This window comes from Galeopterus variegatus, unplaced genomic scaffold (genome assembly GCF_000696425.1).
Source record: "Galeopterus variegatus unplaced genomic scaffold, G_variegatus-3.0.2 Scaffold5676, whole genome shotgun sequence".
NCBI lineage: Eukaryota > Metazoa > Chordata > Mammalia > Dermoptera > Cynocephalidae > Galeopterus > Galeopterus variegatus.
This window is the reverse complement of record NW_007731787.1, coordinates 88,552-102,132: the sequence shown is the minus strand read 5'-3', so window position 1 is coordinate 102,132 and position 13,581 is coordinate 88,552. Positions and strand designations below refer to the sequence as shown.

General features: G+C 50.4%; 1 long non-coding RNA gene across 1 annotated transcript in view; it reads right to left on the bottom strand.

Moving 5' to 3' along the window:
- The window catches only part of LOC103605243, a 29,746-nt gene that overhangs the window by 9,505 nt on the left and 6,660 nt on the right, over positions 1-13,581 (bottom strand). The window contains exon 2 of the long non-coding RNA XR_551782.1: positions 12,357-12,513. This is a non-coding gene — a long non-coding RNA (uncharacterized LOC103605243). The remainder of the gene's footprint in view (positions 1-12,356; positions 12,514-13,581) is intronic.

Genomic DNA, 13,581 nt, shown 5'->3' with positions numbered 1-13,581 from the left:
TGATTCTCTGACTTTCTCATCCCTTCTATTTTGAGTCATTTGTAAAATTTGCAGTTAAATTTTGCATTTGGCTTGCATTCATTCAATTGGATGGGAATGGGATGGGAAGGTTTCAGCCTCAAGAAATGCCCTTTCCTAGTCTTGCTTATTCTTCCTGCCCCCTCTGACCTAGCTCCCGCCCAGTGTCTGTGCTCCCGCGTTCAGCACTCAGCTCTGTCTGTATCCAGCTGTTTAGTGTTTGCAGGTACAAGTGCTTGCTGATGGGCAGCTCTACCTGCTAAGGGCAGTAGTAGCTCAGACCATAGAGACTGGGCACTGGCTGAATACCTCCTATGTGCTGGGACCACTGCTCCCTCAAGGATGTGGGATGGTACCTGGCCCCCAAAGTTTCTTACTGTAGGCACACCCCACTTCTCCGCCTCTGGGTCTTGGGCAAGATGGGACCTCTGGGGCATATTCTGGTGCCAATACAAGGGCAGGTGGACATTCCTTAGATGCTCCGTTTGGTGGCCTAACTTGGATCAAAGTTCAGGCGGCACCAACACCCAAGCACAACTGCCCCAAACACCCAAACTCACACCTGTGTAGCCATCTCACCTGCCATTTTTGGAGCTCTTGCATTGGGCCAGGCACTGTGTAATCACCTTACATATGCCTGGCCTCCTGTCATCCTCCCAGTTGCCACAGGAGATGGCCACTACATCTTCCTATAGGTGAGGAAATGGAGACTCAAGCAGCTGGTGAGAAGTGGAGGCAGATATAGGGTCAGCTCCCATAGCCCTGGAGCCCTGTGCTTGGTTTCTACCTCAGGGTGCCCAGACCTGTCCTCATGTGGGTCTGTTCTCCAGCCTCTCACAAAGTGACAGTGATACTTTGTGGTAGACATGATGCCAGTGGGCAGGGACCTTCAGAATGGGATGAAGCTGGGTGCTTGGGACAGCCCCAGACTGCTAGCAGGGCCTGTAGCCAGCCACATGACTGAGCCCAGGTCCTAGACTCAGTTGTCTCACTGAGAGGGGCTGGCTGCTGTGAGCCGCAGCGTCATGATATGCCAGTTTAGGTGCTTACCGGGTTCCACTTTGCAGCCCCCACTGAGTCAAAGCCTGCCTAGTCCAACTGACACTTTGCAAAGAAGGTAAAGAACTGGGTGTTTCTAAGCTCATAGAATCAAGAGCTAAGTCCTTCCATGGGCCCGAGAAAGGATGAAGAAGAAGTTGATGTTTATGATGTGACCAAGAGCCAAAGCTTTCAGAACAAACCAAACCATAGTCAGCCACCCCACTGTCATCCCTGCTGAGGTGGGGCCCAGACAAGAAGAGGACTGTTCCCCTCCTACCTCACATAGGTCATTGGACCTGCTGGGCCTCGTGGGCCTGCACTTACTGATTTACTCTGTGGCCTGTGTGCTGCCTGTGGACACATACGAATGTTTATCGCCCAGGTGTGTGCCAGGAGGGGCACAGGGCCAGAACTCAGATAGCTCAGGCTGTGTGAGTGAGCAGGGCCCAGCTCTGCAGAGCTGCTGTAGCTGGCCCGTCCTCAAGCAGGTCCGTCCTCTGGCCTTGCAGGAAATGACAGCGAGAGGAGACCTTGTGGTGGACAGATGCCAACTGGCAAGGGGTTTCAGAGGGTGAAGCCAGGCATTTGGAACAGCACTGTGAGTGCTCCAGCATGCCTGTCCAGACAGCAATTTGGTGAGTCAGTACATGCCCTCCTGCCTCTGCAGCCCTCGGGGGCAGCTCCATGGGGCCTACAATATTCATGGACAGGTGTATGGGGAGGGAATGTGTCCTGGGAGGGCAAATGGCGAAAGGCAGCTATGGATCAAATCAGCCAGGACATTTGGGAGGTTCTTCCTGTAACCTCACTGGCTGTGGCCCCCTTGTTGCATGGGGGCTTTGTGGGCATCTCCTGGGGGCATCCTTCTGGTGGTCTTCCCTATGCAGCACAGGGTGGACTGGGAGGGGGATTCACCCACATATAGTCCATCTCCCCAGGGAGCCAACCTCCTGCCACCCTGTTCTGCACACAGGGTACCCATCGGATCTGCCCTTCTGGACATCTCCAGAGTTTATAGGAACTGGGCTTCCTCAGCATTCTAGGGCCAAATTCTGAAAAGCATCTGTTATCAGAACAGGTTGCAGGACTGCTTTTGTGAAGCAGCGCACATGGAGGCTTTCAGGCCTCCTTAGTCTGACATTAGACAGCAAAGGGTTTGCACTGCCAGCTGTGGGCTGGAGCGAGCCGGCCTTCAGGGTCCGCACAAGGGCCTGTTGTTGTGTCAATCAATCGGGGCTGGTGTGGGGTCACAATGGGGCCTTTCAAGGAGACAAAGCACCTCTAGTCTGGCTGAGTGTCCCTGCACACGTGGGCATCTGCCCAGGGCATTTTAAATAACACAATTTGGGAAAACAGATGTAAAGTGATTTCCCCACTCTGCCTGATTCAATGGTCTTTGTTCGGTCTCCAGCGCACTCAGTCATGGTGGCGTCTGAGAACTGGGGAGCTGGAGGCAAGGCACCAGCTTCCTAGCTGTGACTTCTCTCTTCTTTCATAGGTAACTGGGGGTAATCACAGTGCCAGGCCCTCTGAATGGGTTGATATTTGTAGGGTGTGTAGCCACCAGGACTTGCTTCAGCCAGCACGTGCTCAAAAGGAGGCAGGCACCCAGTGACATGAAGGTGAGAAGACTTGCCAACGCCACCGGTGCTGGTTGCTGCTGGAAGTACTTTACCTCTTCACTTAACCTTCATGAAAACCTCATGCAGTAGATACCACTTAGATGAGGAATTTGAGGCACAGATAGGTTAAGTGATTTGCCCAAGGTCACACAGCAAGAAGGTGTGGATTCCATTTCCACTGGTCTGGCTCGATTAACTGTCATGCACATCTCACCACGACACAGTCCCTGTCCCTGTGGGAGCAGGGGGCACAGACATGGTAAGAAGTCCTTCACTCGCACAACCAATACCGAAGGCTCAAAACAGCACCTGAGGAGTGTCCAGGAAACCCAGCCAGGAACCCAGCCTGCTGGAAGGTGTGTCTGAGCTGAGGGAGACTTGGCCAGGCGAAGGGGTCAGCTTCCCTAGGCAGAGCAAGGGTGGTCCAACCCAGGTGTGTGTCGGGGGAGTAGCCTCACTGGGGGTTACGAGGCCCCAGAGTGCCCCAAAGGCAGAACTGCAGCTTGGCTTTCACCCAGGGGGCAGACCTGCAGGGGATATGTGTTGGGCGGCAGCTGTTGTCCAGCTGAGAGCTGCTATGGGCCTGGTCCACTGCAGGCCTGATCCAATGACCTTGACCCTCTCAGGCTGTCAAGGTGTACTTCACTTAGTAGTCAGAGGGCTTTGGCAGCAATGGCCTCCTTCCCAAAGGATTGAAGTTTGGCTTACTAGGTGGGGCTATTTTAAACTATTTCATGGCTGATTAAATGCTCAGTGCTGTGGGAAAAAGCAAAAGCATCAATCCAAGTTTACTAGAGAATGTCACCAATGTCAGGAACATGGTTAATGAATAAACACAATGAGAATAACTATCATCTACTCAGGCTAGAAACTTCAGGATCATTCTAGACCTTTCCCACCTTCCTTCCCATAGTGATAACCACATCTGGTACTTCCTGAGCCTTCATTTGTCTCAGGGGCTCACCTGCACCAAGTCTTCAAATCCTCCCAACAACCTATGAGGCAGGATTAGTAAATAGTCCCATTCTGCAGACAGGGAAACTGAGGCCGAGAGGGAGGCCACACACTCAAGCTGGCTCAGGGATCCATGCCCTTGGCCACTCCCCTTGCTGGCTCACGGTTCACTCATGTCTGGTCAAGTCTATACGACCTCCCTGGACCAGACCTCTCGGTCCCCTCAGTCTCCTGGGCACGAGTAGCCGGGCCTGAGCAACCTCACCCACCCGGGCACAGCAGCGCTGGGAGGGGTCAGGGAACTTACAGATGAAGAATCCGATGCCCTGAGAAGGCAAGAGACTTGCCCAGAACTCCAGGCAAATCAGCGCCAGGGATGGCCCTCAGCCTTGGGCCTCCTGGGCACCCTGTGCTGCCAGCCACCTCCCTTGTCCTCCCGCCCTTGCTGCCCTCTTTCAAGATGCAGCTTTGTGTGCTTAGATGGGGCTGAACTAGGGCAACTGGCAACCCACACGAAAGGCCGGGTAAGGGGTGGGAAGAGCCCAGGGAGGCTCGTTGGATGCGACTTCAGTGTCTATTGCCCCCCGGAGTCTGGCCCTGCAGCCTCCAATTTCTGGGATGAGAGCTGGTGACAATCTTGTGGATCACACAGGAAACCCATCCTCCAGTGGCTGGAATGAGGGGCATGCTGTCCCCAGCATCATGCACTAATCACCCAGCACACCCCAGGTACGTTGTACTGTGAATGTGAAACGGGTGAAGGTACTATCCTCAGTTGAGCTGCTTAATAAGGTATATAATTCTATATTAAACTGGCAAAAGACAACTGAACTCCAGACTTTTGATTGGGAACATAATCTTGAATTTACTGTCATTCATTATCTTTCAGAATCCTGACTGGGGAGAAGTTTTGTTTCTAGAAAGTTGCCTAAAGGATCTGTAGTTATCCATCTTTCCAAGAATCTTATACTCTTAATCTAAACCCCCAGCTTGGGTTGTCAGATAAAATACAGGACAGGAGTTAAAGTTGAATTCAGAGATGAAATTTCATCTGAAATTGATCTGAAATTTCAAATTGAGCTGGGTGTCTTGTATTTTTGTTTGTTAAATCTGGCTACCCTACTCAGGTAGGTTATTGTGCTTTTATGTGATACCAATTGATTTAATTAAATTACTAAATATTTGGCCAATGAAAAGAATGCTGTGTGGCTGATGGGTGACATCATAGAATGTGGAGTCGACAAGTCATCTTCTGCTATTGATCCACCAGCTGTTACTTAATCCACTGAGGAAGTTATTTTACTTCTCCAGTGTTTGGTTTCCTTAGGTAAAATTAGTATAATACTGCCAAACACTTTGAGTTTCTGTGCTGATCAAATTAAAAAAAAAAAAAAAGTATTTGGACCAGAGTAAGAATTCAATAATTGGCAACAACTGTTATTATGAAACTTCACTGTGTTTCTTGTAATGGTGATTATAGTTCATGACTTCTCTCAATGAGGACTTCTAAAGAATATATGCTCTCCAGTCTCACTATTAGGAATAGATGTTCCTTGAGCCCTGCTTCCCCATCCACCTGGAATGACAGGTGTGTTTTTGATTTATGAAGACAGGGAATTTTTAATGTTGGAACTGATTTTATGTTCCTTTTTACATTAGCTACTTGAAAGCATAGAGCTAAATTTGGGATCTCTCTACAGCAAGTATATAGGACATATAACGTGGCATTTGTAATGATCTCTTTCTTGGCTGCATAATACCTTTGTTTTCGATTTGCCCCATATTTCTTATTTTTAAATGTCTTGGCTGTCTGTATTATAAAGCTCCTTTGCAAGTATTCAACAATAAATGCTGAGCTCTGTTCTCCATCACCCCTTTTCCTAAACTTACACACCACCTCCCAAGTCGCCTGAGCTCTCTGGGGCTCAGTTTCTATGACTGATAAATGGGAGGGTAGAGAAGGTGAGCACTGAGGGTTTTCTCAGCTCCCACGGCTCAGATCCAAGCTGAACACTAGCAGTCAGGTTGGGAATCCAGCAGGCCTGGATTCATGCGAGCATCTCCACTAACCTCTCAGTTTCTTCCCCTGTACAGTAAGAGTGACAGATGTTTCATCTACCACACAAGGTAGGGCGAACAAAACAGATTTAGCCAAAACTTGTTAGGGTCTGCATATGATCACGGTGAAAACGCCTTTGAGCTATAGGAACCCAAAGAGTTATTTTTAACTGAGTCAAGTTTGCATACAAGAAAACATAGATCCTAAGTGTTCAGTTCAATGAATCTTGAATACACGTGTGTACTATCACCCCAAACAAGACAGAACTATTTCTGCCACTCCAGAAAGTTCCATTGTGCTATTTCCCAGTCAACCCTTCTCCTCTTCCAGAAGCAAACAATGTTCTGATTTCTATCTCCATGGATTAGCTTTGTCGGATCTTGATAGTCATGTCAGTAAAGTCATACAGGACTGCGTCTGGCTGTGGAGGATATTGACTAAGAAGATATTAATGAGATAGAAATAAAACACATGTATTTCACAGCACAAAAGTCCTTAGCGTAGAAGGCCAAGGCCTGTAGTTTAGAAGACCAAAGCTCTTAGTTGAGAGGCCAAAGTGCAATCCTTTAGGAAAACATGTATAAATGCTAAGATTAACAAAGACCAGAAAACTTTCACAGGACTAAAGTCTTTGATGCAGATAAGAGAACTAAAGCACAGTGAAAGGTGATTGCTCTGGGGGCAGTTGTCTTGGTGCAGCTAAGCCTAAATGCTGGGAAAGTATGTGAGCTAAAATCTTCATGGATATTCTGCTAGTAAATGCTTGGGGGATGTTCCACATCTTGCCCTAAGCTGTTTCTTTGAGTTTCTTGGGGAGTTAAGTGCTTTGGTGATTATTTCATTGTTTCTTTTTGTATGTCACATAGCTTAGTTTTATGACTCCTTTTGATGGTAAATTGCTTGAAGTGTTTTAAACTATACCTGCTTAAATGAAGATTATCACATAGCCAGTTTGTTTATGTTTTCACTATGATTGGTTAACCATCTGTTTTTCTTCTGTAACCTTCTTGTCTTTACAATAAAAACTGAAGCAAAAACTGACTCGGGGCTGTGCCTGGGCTCTCCTCTCTTGAAGGAGTTTCCTTGGTGCAGTCCCTTCAGGCTTCTCACTGCTCTTAAACATTTGGGCTCTGGGTAATCTTTTGCATCTCTGTCACTCTGTGGGAGGTGACAAAGTCCCATTACAGAAAGGACATGTTGCCTCTAAGCTGCTGCCTGTGTGGCAGGTACTTGTAGAAGAGATTGGATGTGTTATCTAACAGACAAAGCGAGATAGGTGAGGAGATGAACGTACTACAATCAGCTATTTAAATAGCAATTCTAACAACAACAAAAAAGTTTTAAGTTGTAAATGTAATATGGAAACCTACACAGAACACACTTTCATAATAAAGCAGATCCCAAAGCAAATATGGAAACTATATGGATTAAATACAGAAACTCAGTGTTCATCATTTCTGGGTATATGACAATGTTTTCAAATTTTCTGGAATAAAAAAACCTACCAGTACACCCACCTATTTCAACTAAAACAATCACCCAACTTTACCACATCCACCTCCTTAGCTAACAGAGTCATATGTGTGACATTCTAAGAACAGAATGGCCTACTTTACCTACTTTCATAAAAGCTATTTAAAAAAAAAGAAAAAAGTCCACACGCAACATTTGCTGAAAACACCACCAGAAAGTCGAATGAACCACCTCCTCATACACAGGTGCAATGACATGAAGATTTGTACTGCACTTATAACATACAGGTATTGAAACAGGCTGTGTGTGTGTGTGTGTCTGTCTGTCTCCGTATGTCTGGTTGTCTCCCTCCTTCCTTCCACCCTCTCTCTCTCTACTCCCTCCCAGCTGCCTCTGACTCCATCCTCTGCCTCCTTTCCCCTTCGCTGTCACTCCCTCTGCACCTGAACTGCTCTCCCATCTCTGCATCTCCCTCTACTTGCTGCTCCATCTTTTCCTACCACCGTCCCCAGTGCTCAGAACAGAAGACACCACCTATCTGTTCCTGAGCATACCCATCTTTAGTCTACCTTTCCTGCACAGACTGACCAACATCCATAAATCCTAACTGCTAGTCCCTGAGACAGTGGCAAGAGTGAGCACAGTGTGGGTCAAGGCCCACCCCAGGATCTCTCGGCCATGTCACATACATGGCTGCCTGATGTGGGGGCCACCCAGAACCTCCTCTCCCTCCCCACCACACTCCAATAAGCTCTACAACCTACACAGGGTGAAGGCAGGTCAGGACCCAAGGTCAGCTCAGGCCTGGAAGCCTGCTTAGGCCCAAATCAGGGCATGGACTCTGGAGGCAGACCACAAGGGTTCCCATCCTACTCCAACAACTTACAAGCCACTGACTTGGGACGTGGGGTTCACCCTCTGTGTGCCTCAGTTCCACCACTGGCAAAATAGGGGGATAACAGTGCCTGCTTCTCAGAGTTGTGAGGATCAAATGCAGATTAACATATGGGAAGGACTCAGCACAGTGCCTGGCACACAGTAAGCCACGTGTACATGTTCCTGATCACTCTCATCATCATGATGATGTAACAAGAGAGGGGCAGAGCCGAGCCAGTCTGTGAGGGCCCAGTCAGTGCCCTTCAGGAACACCCCTGCAGTTGAACAAGTTGGGTTCATTACTCATCCCATCGAAGGAGAGCATGCACCAGGAGGAACCATGGGGTGTGTCTGTAAGAGGGTGTTAAAAAGAAACTGTTATTGCACTGGGCTTTAGTTGTGTCATTTAGGAGACAGTCTAAGGAAACTCCAGATTGGATGTTGTTGAAAGGTGGGGGAAAGCTATCGATGGTTAGCTCAATATTTACAGGGAGGACAGACAAGAGCAAGGATAGAGCTGTCACTGGTAACAAAGTAGCAGCCACTCATTTCAGCCAAGAGAGAAGGATGTTTGGCATTTTGGGGGCTGCACAGGGATTAGGAGTTGTATGTTCTCGTGGTCTCAGAGTGACTGCCCTTCTTGGCTCAGGCTGCGATAACAAAACACCATCAACTGGGTGGCTTCGACAACAGGAATTGATTTCTTACTCCTGGCCTAAAAGGGAAGCAGGGACAAGAGGGGGGACAGAAAAGGAGGGGCAGGTGCTGCTGTTTGAAGGCCAAGTGGGGTCCCATGAAGAAGAAACAGCCACATGGATTGGGAAAGGCATTGGCCAGTGAGCAGGTGGAGGCAGCCCAGGACACACATAAGAGAAGAGGGATGGGTTGGTGACATGAAGCTTCACAGTGGAGCTACAACTAGACCTCTAGGGCCTGGTCAACTGTGTTAATTTAAAGGAAACAAGGCAAAGATGGATCATTTTTAGTACAAACCATGCTACACATATTGAGGCCTTAAAAACATGACCCAGGGAATATCTATTGGTGTAGTGACAGATCTACAGGAAATGGAAGGGAGGAAAGAGTAGGTGTCTAAAGTGTACGTGCAATTAGTTGCTGCAGTGAAGACACAGGTGTGTGTGAGTGCTCACACTAGGAGGCCAGAGGGATCGAGAGGACATCGTGAAAGCACTGAAAGAAGAGACCCAGCAGCCCAGCACACAAGACGCAGCAGAGACGTCCTTAAGGAGGGAAGGCAAACAAAACCAAACACACACAAAGGCTCACAAAGATGCGAGAAAACTAGGAGAATTCACCTCCCAAAATGATGTGAAAGGAACTTTTTGCAACCCAATAGTAAACTATCCCGGACAAAGAGAGAGCCTATTCTTCTCCTCTTAGATTGTTGAACATGCGTATGAGCTGAGACCAGAGTCTATGACTACATAGAACATGCTGTTTGCATACTACGGTTCAGCTTTGACTTGTCAACATGAGGACCAGGTGTCCTCTCTAAAATTCAAGCAGAAGTTACAAGTCACTAGGGACCAAACCAGCCCAAAGGAATGTTCTGTTTAGTTCAGACAGTTTTAGTTTTAATGAGGAGACTTTACATAAAACATCAAATTAGATAAAATGAGACCCCAGGCCTACATTCCCATATAGCAGCAGCAGCTCTCCAGGTGGCCAGGGTCCCCACTGCTCCCTACTGTGGCCACCTGGCGTCCTCAGCACCCACTTGGCCCTGCTGGCACCCGACCTTGCAACCTGAGGTGAGAGGCCAACAGGAGGAACCAGAAGATTCTTCCATCTGCCTTCCCAGCCTAGGTGGCCCTGCAGAGCCAGCAGTGAGACCCAGGAGGTGCACGGGAACCCAGACCTGTGGACGAGCCACTCCCCACTCCAAGGAACCTCACGTCATGTGGCACCAAAACCCGGGCTTCTGCGCCAGCCCTGCCTCTCCCCTTCACCTGGCACTGGGTGGCTCTGGACCCTGGGGATTCTTTCATAAATAAGCACTTCGAATGGTTAAAAGAGAGGAATTGGCAGGGAGTGGGGGTCAGAGGGTGGGATGAAGGAATCTGACCAGTGATATTTAGTAAAAAGCTCAAAAGCCACAAACAAGAAGCAGACAGACTAAAAAGGCAACACTGACCCAACGGAGGAATGTGAAGTCCACAGACCTCAGCTGTGTCACTGCGTCCCTCCTCCTTGCACTCCCACCCCAGCAGCCAGGAAAGCGACCCCAAACAAAACTCCTCTGGGGGCTGACCTGCTGTGGAAACACCCCAGCTCTGAGTTTGCCTCTGTGGAAGGGAAGCTGAGGAAGGCCAGCCGGAGCCTAGAAATGCCTGCCTGGACCCGCAGAGCCCAGAGCTGTTGAGGGAAGGATGAGTGCTCGGGGGTGCTCCGGCTGGGGACTGTCCCCCTGGGTGGCCCTCGGTCAGTGGAAGGAATACTGGAGTCCTTCCCAGAAAGCTCATGCCAGCCTGGGCAGGGGCAGGCACAATGTCCTCGGGGGCTGAGGTCTGGACGCTGGCCTGCCTGCTCATGCCTCTGTGTGTTCTCTGGAGTCCAAAGGGGGGCACTGTGGGCCCCTGTCCCTGGGGACAAACTGTACCCCGACTGAGGGGACACACGAGGTTTCTAGTGTGGCTGAGATGAAGACTCAGAGCTGCTGAGAAGTAGTGGAGAGGGTGGGACAGGACTGTGAAGCAGGCTTCACAGCTGAAGGCCACCCACAGGTGGGTTACTCTGCCTCCCCCGGTTCCAGCCTCAACCTAACAGAGCCCTTAGAGGGTGCAGTCTAACAGCAGGAGCCAAGTGACACAGAGAAGCAGGGCCTCTGGTGACCACCACCCTCGCTCATGAGAGGGCAAACATCACCTGTGGCCCTCTGGCCAGGCTGTCAGGAGAGCAGACGGTGCTCACTCCAGCTGGTGAGCTGCCAAGGTAGCTGGGATTTGTTTCCCAGCTAGAGCCAGGGCACCACCCTATCACATCACGTTGCTCACCCGCTCTAAACCTCCTGTGGCTTTCCACCCTTCACAGAAGCAACCCAGAGTCCTGGAGCAATGCAGAGGACAGTAACACGTCCATGTTGAGTCAGCAGGTGGGTGGCAGATGTTCACTGTCAAATTCTTCAACTTCACTGAATGTTTGAAAATTTCATAACACAGTGTTGGGGTGAGATAGTGGGTCATGCATGCAGTGCACATATGAGCCCCGGCCTGCACCCTGCACACCGCCCGTTCAGCCCCCTCCTGCCAACAGACCTGCCCACGACGCACACTGAACTTGTCACCTCGGGGCCTCTGCACTTGCTTCTCCCTGTCTCTGTGGACTGCTCTTCCTCTAGGGATCTGTGTGGCTCCGTCCCTCCCTCCCTTCGTCAACTGCTACGTCAGGGAGGTCTTCCTGGGTCACACCCAATCATTCCCATCCCCTTTCCCTGCTTTATCTTTCTAGGCTCTGCACTTGCTTCTCCCTGTCTCTGTGGACTGCTCTTCCTCTAGGGATCTGTGTGGCTCCATCCCTCCCTCCCTTCGTCAACTGCTACGTCAGGGAGGTCTTCCTGGGTCACACCCAATCATTCCCATCCCCTTTCCCTGCTTTATCTTTCTAGACAGCACATACTGCACCTGACATATGTTTATTTGGGTTTATTTGGTATGCTTACTGTCTGTCCTATCCCACAACCATAAGCTCCCTATCCCCAGTGCCAACATAATGCCTCGTACACAGCAGACTTCAATAAAATGCATAAGTGATGAAGGCAAGAATGCACTGAAGAAACCCAAGGGCTCTGCTTCCAACAGCAACTGCACACCCTCGACCCAGCTGCGGACAAGTCCCACATCAAGCCCTGAGCCTGGCAGTGGGTGCTACCCAAGAGAAGGTGGCAACTCACACACCTGAAAACCCCCCAGTGCTAGGGTGGTGTGCCAGGCCCTCAGTAGTCTCTCCCACCTCCTCTCCTCTTCCAAACTGCCCCATAAGATCAATATTGTCATCCCCTTCACCAAGAAACTGAGGAGGAGCCCAAGATCATCCCAGGTGGCAAATGGTGGAGTGGGAACTCAAACTCTGACCTTGGCCCTGCTCAGACCAGATCTTGACTCCACACCCAGATGCTTCCCAGGACCCACACTGGCTTCCCAGCCAGAGGCCATGACGACTTCTAGGCTAAGTCATCATCAGCAAAGGCAGGATTAAGGACCCTCAGCCGAGGAGCACTGCCTCGGCACCTTCTCCACCATCTCTCTGTGGCCTGCATGGTGCCCCTTCGAGTGGGAGGAAATCACCGCACTTACCAGGGATGTGGATCTTGAACTTGCCACTCTGGCCGAAGGTGCTGTCAATGACTCCCAGCTCCCCAGTGGACAGGTGCACCTTGAGCCCCACAAAGAGCTGGATGTTGGTCTCTTTTTTGAACAGGGAGCCACCAATCATGCTGTAGTCGTCCATCACCTGTCCCACACACCCAGCCATGGAGAGAGAGAGAAGGCATGAGCAGCACACATTGGCACAGCAGCAATGGCCATAGTTCTCCAGGGGCAGCAGCCAGATTATGCCCTGAGCATGGCCCCCTGCTGCACCCTCGAGCAACCCTGAGGGTAGCAGGGCAGAAACATGAGACCGTCAACTACCACTGTAATGATGGGCCTCGACATAGGCCCGCTGTGAGTACTTTGCGTGGGTCCATACCTCTGCCAAGGAGGTAGGTGCTGTGTGGCTGCAGTGGTCAGAAGGTCTCCTGAGTGTGGTGACCCGGAGGAAGGCCCTGAGGCAAAGAAGAGAGGGCTGGTACTGGGCAGCAGGACAGGGATGCTCCAGGGCCCCAGGAAGCACCCAGGGTGTGGGGACCAAGAGAGGTCACAGGGTATAAGACAGTGGGAAGCTGCAGAGGGCCTTTCAGAGGAGGGTGATGTGACCTCGTTTGTGGATTGAGACTGCTCCAGCTGCCTCTGGAGAGTGGGTCAGTGGGGGCAGCGGCAGACCCAGGAGAGGGGAGGGGCCCAGGCTGGAGAGGACAAGATGGGTCTAGCTCCCTGCAGTTGCTTAAAAGGAAGTGTCCTCCAGCGGCAACTGTTGCCTGCCACCTCTAGAGACCCAGCTAAGTCTCCACTGTGGCTTTCCAGTCAGAAAGGACTGAGGCAGCTCAGCCAGGCCCTAAGGCAGCCAGCCCATGCAGAGGGGCTGGGCCAATCCCTGGCAGGATGGGCCTTGAGCATGCCCTGCAGGAACTGTGCACTCAAGGGTGGCCAGACTCAGTCCAGAAGGAAGCAGGGCTCGCAGGAGGGACAGAGCCAGAGTCAGGGCAGAGGGTCCTGAGGGCCAGCCCCACACCATCACCTGGAAAGCTGGCTGGCTTCTGATGACGCCGAGTGGCACTTCCCTCAACTTTAAAACTCTGCATCACCTTCCTGGTTTCTTGATTTAAGTGCACATGGCCTGGGTCCACTAAACTAACTCTTTTCAAAAACTTACATATGTCTGTTGTAAAAAAAAAAATTCCATTACCACTGTAAAAAAAAA